We start from the raw sequence: 6,985 nt of genomic DNA, 5'->3' as shown, positions 1-6,985 counted from the left end.
TCCCACCTCACTGTTCGGGGAGAAACACGTCATTTATATTTGTGTAGCCATTTTAAAACAACTTTGAATAATAGTTTTATATTTCTGTTCTATTACTTTGGAGAGCAGCAAACAAATTTCAAAATACAGCCTGTGTCATGAGATCATACAGTCGTAGATACTTTTAATTTCAGAAGTTTGCCTCTGTACAAACAAAAGATAAGAAATTTTTTTTAAGTTGAAACCTATTCTAATGATTAAAAAAGATCAAACCTTTTCCAATCAGTTTACTTTGAAGTCCGGGTGTTTTGGAGAAAGTAAAGCTCCTCTCAATGCTTCTTGATTTAGTTAAAAAATAAAAGACAGTCAATTCTTAACATGTTACATAAATTATATTAATATCAATAATTATATTAAAGCTGTTTTAAAGCCTGAGAGGCACACAGGAGGGTGAAAGAGCCACATGTGGCTCTGGAGCTTCAGGCTGCAGATCCTAAAGGAAAACCAGGAGGAACTTCTGCAACTTTCTGAAGTAAAACCTTTTGCTGAGACTCCTGATAATCTGGGATGACCCCTCTGTATCTTTAACACTTTGGAGAACCTTCAAACACCAGGTTTGTATGAACAAAATGTGACCAAAGACATCAGAGGACATTTCCACCTGTAAGCACGAAATCAGCGTTTCTGCAGTCCGTTCTTAACCATCTTTCTTCTTCTTCTTTGCTCCTCCAGGCAGAACTCATCCCAAAAGTTCTGCAGACAAAGAAAACGGACAGTTTGTTCAGCGATCATGACACATTTTTACTCTGAGTTGTCATCCCTTCAGACTGACGAAAAGGTTTGGACACAGAAAATAGGAGAAACCAAATGTTTCCCCGTTTTCCTTTAGTTGTTTTTCTTAGTTTTTCTTCATGTAAACTGGTTTATGTTTAGATCTTCTTATGTCATCACCCTGACGTCTCATCTGCCCTCTAGTGGTAATAGGAGGTACTGTCATCTGATAATTCTAACCTTTCTAGTTAAAATGTTTTTCCTCCTAAAGCATCAATTCTTTTCTTTTCTTTTTGTAAATATTTTCCACCCTTCTGGTTGAACTAAAGATTTCACAGACACAACATTCTTCAAAGTGTCCAAAAACACATTAGGATCTTTTCTCCTCCAAAGCTTCAGAATCTGTCAAACCCTCTTGTCAGACGTGTTCTCACATTACACAGGACCTTTCAAAGCGATCAGATTTCTGTTCAGAAGAAGAAAAATGAAAAACAAGTGAAGTTCTGTTGTGGCGCAGATTTTTCCCACGCCCTCTGAAGCCACCATCAGTGTAAATGTCATTTTTCTTTAGTCATGTCTGAAGCTTAATTTTTCTGTGCGCTATTCATAGGGCACATCTACATTTCTCCTACTTCTTTTGGAGCAAATGGAGGGGCCCCATGCCCAAGTATGGGCTCCATCACTTTACGGTTCCTTTAAGCCCCCAGGAATGACCTCACCAGGTAAGAGTTGGAGCTAAAACACCTTTCCTCTGTCAGGAACTTACTCTGTCAAAGATGGTGGAAAATGTGTGCATTTACAGTGTTTTGAAACAGATTCCTGCAAATTTACCTGACTTTGGCTGCATGTAGACCAACTTCAGGTCTTTAGGGCTTCTTTATATAAAAACCTGATCAGTTTGGGAAGAAATCCAGACCGTGATTGTTGTGGAAAAGCAGTTTTATGAAATGTGATGCCTGAAGCTATTTTCAGTGGTAGTTCTGGTTTCTTCCAGCCTTAAATGCTGAATTCTGCTCATAACATTTCTCCCTTATATTTTTTTGCCTTCAGGATCTTTGTGATTCTTTTGTCTTAACCCTTTTTAAAAACTGAAACCGTTGTTTATTGTGTGGAGGATTTTTTTCGTTCTAACAATACTTTTTAAATCAATTGTCGCCAGGTTTTAGTTCCTTCCAGCAGGTTCCCCTGAATTCTTAAACGGGACACTTCTTTTTGGCAGTTCTCCATGAGGCCAGCTGGTGGTGCTACACCCCAAAGAACCTGCCCTCAGTGTGAGGCGCAATCGGCCTTCCAACCTCCAGACAGAGAAGAACAAAGGTCTGAAGAAATGCACCTGAAAAAACAGGTTTTCTCACAAATTTGATTCCAGATTTATTGTGACAGCTTTTTTTCTTTGTTTTGTGCTCCAGTGGGATAAATCTTGTTAGGCTGGGACAGATTGTGTCATGGACTTGAGGTCATCATTGTGATTACTCACAGATGAATGGAACAGGACTCTATTTAAAGTGCTTTTCCATAACCTGGCTTCCAAACATGTTGTAGTACTTGGGAATCCCAGACATGAGCACCTAAAGTTCACTTTTTACTCCAAACCTCCTCAGAGACGACCTCATCGCTGCGTCAGGTCTGAGTGAGTCACTCTTTGGCGATTTCTCCATCAGGGCAAAGGAATGTGGCTCTGTGAAAACAGGCGGAGACGGAAGAATCCACTCTGTTTCTGGGAGATTCCTGCAAGTTTACAGGAGTTACGTCAGCTGCTGAGTTGGGCTTCCTGCAGACCGCAAGTCCAGAAGCTCCGAATCCAAACCCGTTTGCCTGCGAAGCCAAAACCAGGAGAGTTTTAAAGTCCGCCTGTGAGTCACGCATGGATGCAGGTTCTGGAAGGAATGTTAACGGGAGACCCCTGAAAGCAACTCCAGCAACGGTTTGGCAGATCAGATGAATCATCTGAAGGGTCCAGCATCTGTGGTAGCCATCAAAGACGGGAACACGGGGAGAAAACGCACGCCGGCGAGACGTGACAGAGAGTGAGGTCATGTGGAGTCAGCAAACGTCTGTTGGTTCTGAGGTTCACCATCACAGTTGCTGGACAAACATCCTGTTTTCATCGATTCTTTGTTCTTCGTCCCACAGAGGGCAGCAGCGTTGGCGTCACATCTGGGGCTTGAGCTGCTGACTTCCAAGGTTTTGGAAAACGAACAAAGGCGGCGTCTTTGGGCCTCGGCGTGAAGATGAGATCACACAACCACACTCCAGATGACTGAGGCCAACTGTTCCTCATTCCTGAACAAAGGTCTGGCTGGACTTTGGATCCGTGGGATCAAACTTCCAGATCTGAGATTCTTGCATTTTTCCTCCCTGACTTCACTTTCCGTCACGCTTTCATCAACACTTTTACCGCTGAGAGCGAGGCGCATGTCTGTTCTGTGACTGCCAAGGAAAAGGTTCTGGTTGAACGTTTCCACTTCCCTCCACCCTGACATTTCTATTCCGGTATGCGGTGGGTTTTCAGGAAACACCGCAGCTGTGAAACACGAGCAGAGAAGATGTCAGAGACGGCTCTAGCTGGTTTTTCTGCAGCTCCTGAAACTTCTCCAGCTTTCAAGGCTTTTCTCAAAGTTAGAAGGGAACTCTGCCAAAAAGGAAATCGGAGTAAGAGCTGACATCGTCCAAGGGTCTGAAATGAACGAGTGGTTAAAAACCGCCTCATTAGATGAGTTTTGGCTTCTGAACACACACACGATCTTGAAGCTGTCGTTTCACGAGGAGAAAGTGTTGCAACTTCCATTGTCACGAACATAGATCAAAAATCAGGAACCATTTGTGGAACCTCACAAAAATAACAGGGTAAAACCACAGATAGGCTCCAGCAACTCTGTGACGGCGTTGAGATGGTTTGGAAAATGCATGCATGGATGTTTAAAACTGAGACATATTTGTAGCTACTTACACCTTAGGGGCCTCTGAACTCACCGGTGCGTTTGCAATCCCAGCGATTGTTTACAAAGGCGTAGAAATGACTCAGACGCCATGTTTGTACAATTTTTTAAATCCGAAATTTAGCTTGAACGGCTCGAGATGATTTTTATCTGTGAAATGTTTTGATTTAGAACAAACAGAAGTATGATGGAGTTATAGGGCCACACACAAAAAATAAAATACATTTTTGAGATAAAAACTTGTAGATTTACAAGACTTAAGTGAAAGTGAGCGTTCAGAGCAGCAGGTGAACGCCACGCAGCAGCAGAGCGACTAAACCCAGTTGAACAGGTGAGCTGAATGTTTATTGATAACGTTCCAAATGTCTGGAAGCTCATTTATTTAGATTTATGATTTATTCATGTTTTATTCATTGATGGGTGGTTTGCAGGATCTGTGCAGCCGTTGATGAAGACGTTGGTGTCCCTGCAGATGTCCACTTCCATCCTTTCTTCCTCCATGAAGCCAAGATCTCTAACTCTGAGTGACGCTTCCATCTGAGCAGGAGCACTTTTAGGCATTTTCAACATTCTAATGCTAACATAACTGACTATGTCATTCGTCTTTATTGTTTTATGTTAAAACGGGACATTTCATGTGGAGGAGGGGGCGTATGTGACACTGTTTACTTCCACATTGGTGTTTGTATGACAGGTTCATGACGTCAGGTGACAAACGAACTTCATGTTATGTGAATGAAAAGGAGAATAAAGGCTGCAGCGGTCCTCCACACCCAAACGTGTCTCTGAGCTCCTTATTTTACAGATGACACTCCGCTCTACCGACACTGAACCCCGGAAAGACGGCTACAGTCGCCAAAAGGTTCAGAACTTCTTCTTTTTGAAACCTATCTGGAAATAAAGCTTCACAAAATGATCCACATCTTTCATCTTCAAGCTAGGCTCCGACAAACAGACGACTTTGGTGTAACGGGTAAATCTATTTCCACTTTATTCTCGCCATTTCGACTTTTTTCCTGTAAGTGAGGAACAATTGGAACTTTTTTCTCACAGAGGCCTAAAACTCCGTCATACAGCAGAGTCATGACATGACTGTGAACCCCCCTACAATAAATCTCTGGAATTTTGTGTCGTTTCGTAGACATTTGCCTGTTTCTGTTCATATATTTACATAGTTTTGCTTTTGTTTTTATATTTATGCATTTTTGTTTTGATCTTGAAACATAAAACGAGTTTGATATCAATTTTGTGATTTTTGTTGTAAGAAATGACAAAATGTACTAATCAGACTTAAGTTATTCTGGTTTAACGTGGAATCAATGTGTCATTTTTATGAAAAAAGAAGTAGGAGTTTGAAGCAAAAACATGGATATGAAGCCACAGAAAAATGCTCAGAATATTCCAAACTACTCACTGAGACATTTCTCTACATGTTGGTATTTAGAAATGAATTATTCATGTTTTTTTTATCTTCAATTCTAAATATGTAAGTATTTTTTATTGAGTTTGCAAAAGTAAAGGCAGGAAATGATGCAGTTATTTGTTCTAGAAGATGATCCTATTATCTGAGCCTACGGTCCCGAGTTTGATGCGTTTTTGGAGCAAACAACAGGACGGAGCCTTCAGGTACTAATGTGCACAAATACACGCACATTTGCACAAATACACGCACGTTTGCACAAATACACACACATTTGCACAAATACACGCACGTTTGCACAAATACACACACATTTGCACAAATACACGCACATTTGCACAAATACACGCACGTTTGCACAAATACACACACATTTGCACAAATACGCGCACATTTGCACACATTCTCCCAGCAGCAGTCAGGTTAGTCCCGGCCTCTTCACGCAGAGTCTAGACAGGAAGCTGGTCGGTGCCAGATGAAGGATTTTCCTCTTCTTAACCACTTGATTCTGCTCTCGGAGGCAGAACCTGCACATCTGTGTCTTTGTGGGAAAAACTGTCACCAAAACAGCAGCAGAAGCTCTTCCTGGAGTCCTGCTGGTGGCTTTTCTGTAACTTTTCGAGCGTCTGAACGAGGAGGGGCGGTGTGAAAAGTTCAGCCTGTCCTTCCCGGGAACAGGGGCTCATCGCATCCTGCAGAGCTCAGCTAAATTAAACCGGGCCCCCACTGTTCTCATCTGCTTACCTGCAGCCCCTGCCAGGCCCGGCCGTGACCTCTGAACCCGCACAGATGGGTCTGCATAATAAGACACGGGCACACACGGCTAAGAGCCATCTTGGACTTGTTTGACAGGTGGACTTGAAAAGTTGGAATCGGCTTTGCTGGAATTCCGACGGTCTGACCTTTTCCGAGCAGTGACAACTTGTGCCACGGTGCGTTTCTTTATTTCACAGCGTGGGTTGGATTTAGCGTTAAAGCATGAAGGCAGATGATGACGGAAGTGCAGTTTCTGCAGGAAGTGTTTGTCGGTGCAACGCTGGCCTCAGGCCAACCACCTTCATGCGGCTCACTGTAGCTCCTCACTGCAACCGCATGCAAATGCACGACCTCCTGGCTCAGTAGGACTGACAGGAGAGCAGATCTATGCAAGCAACTTCTATTCAATGATTCGTTACGGCTGATAAATGAATGCATTTGGAGTTTTTCATGGAAAAATCTGTCAAATATAACCGATCTGAAGGCAAAATAACCCGACACATCACTCAAAATGAATTAGGAATTTTATTATTAACAATTGGATCATTGCAAAGATTTAAAATCTTGTTTTTAGACATTTAAGATGTTTTAGCAGGTTAAAGTAGTTTTAACTTTTCTTTGCTTTTTAAGCTTTTCTCAAAATCAGAGTATTTTTGTCTTGTTAAGAGCTAGGATCTAGAAATAAGGAAACGATGATCAAAATGATCAAACCCTTTTCCTCCGAACTATAAACAACAGAAAAACTGATTTAAGACTCAAAAAATTCTAATTTGCCTGTAATTTTTGGTTAAGAAGTATTTTCAACTTTGGACTGACATTGATTGACATTATTTTAGAAACAAAAATCTAGATTTATGTTTGAAGAATAAGATTTGATGAGGATTTAGTAAGATGGGTACTAAGATTCTCCTTTTATTATAGATTATAGATATAGAAAATTATAGATTTCTTGTTAAATAAATGAACTTGCTGCATAGACAGATCATTTTACTACTTTCTTGTGATTTTTTTCTTAAGATTAGATTTTGTTGTGACTTACTGACTAAATCATCTTTTTGTCCATTCAGAACGTTGACATTGAAAAGGTTTTCTGTTTTCGGTTTTGTCCATAAGTAAGACA

The 6,985-nt window shown here is 41.2% G+C and overlaps 1 long non-coding RNA gene across 4 annotated transcripts; it reads left to right on the top strand.

Annotated features, from left to right (window-relative positions):
• The first annotated feature begins 64 nt into the window (after window positions 1–64).
• On the top strand, window positions 65–4,467 carry LOC110017709 (uncharacterized). 4 transcript variants are annotated; one of them, XR_013653985.1, is made up of 5 exons: window positions 65–817; window positions 1,361–1,472; window positions 1,970–2,067; window positions 2,160–2,777; window positions 2,884–4,467. It is a non-coding gene; the product is annotated as an uncharacterized LOC110017709 (long non-coding RNA). The 4 variants fall into 4 exon arrangements; XR_013653986.1 differs by having other exon boundaries at window positions 2,160–4,020; window positions 4,121–4,467; XR_013653983.1 differs by having other exon boundaries at window positions 2,160–4,467.
• The last annotated feature ends 2,518 nt before the right edge of the window (window positions 4,468–6,985 follow it).

The sequence above is a fragment of the Oryzias latipes genome, chromosome 24 (assembly GCF_053564925.1).
Source record: "Oryzias latipes strain Hd-rR chromosome 24, Olatipes_Hd-rR_3.1".
Taxonomy (NCBI): Eukaryota; Metazoa; Chordata; class Actinopteri; order Beloniformes; family Adrianichthyidae; genus Oryzias; species Oryzias latipes.
This window is presented reverse-complemented; position numbering and strand designations above follow the sequence as displayed.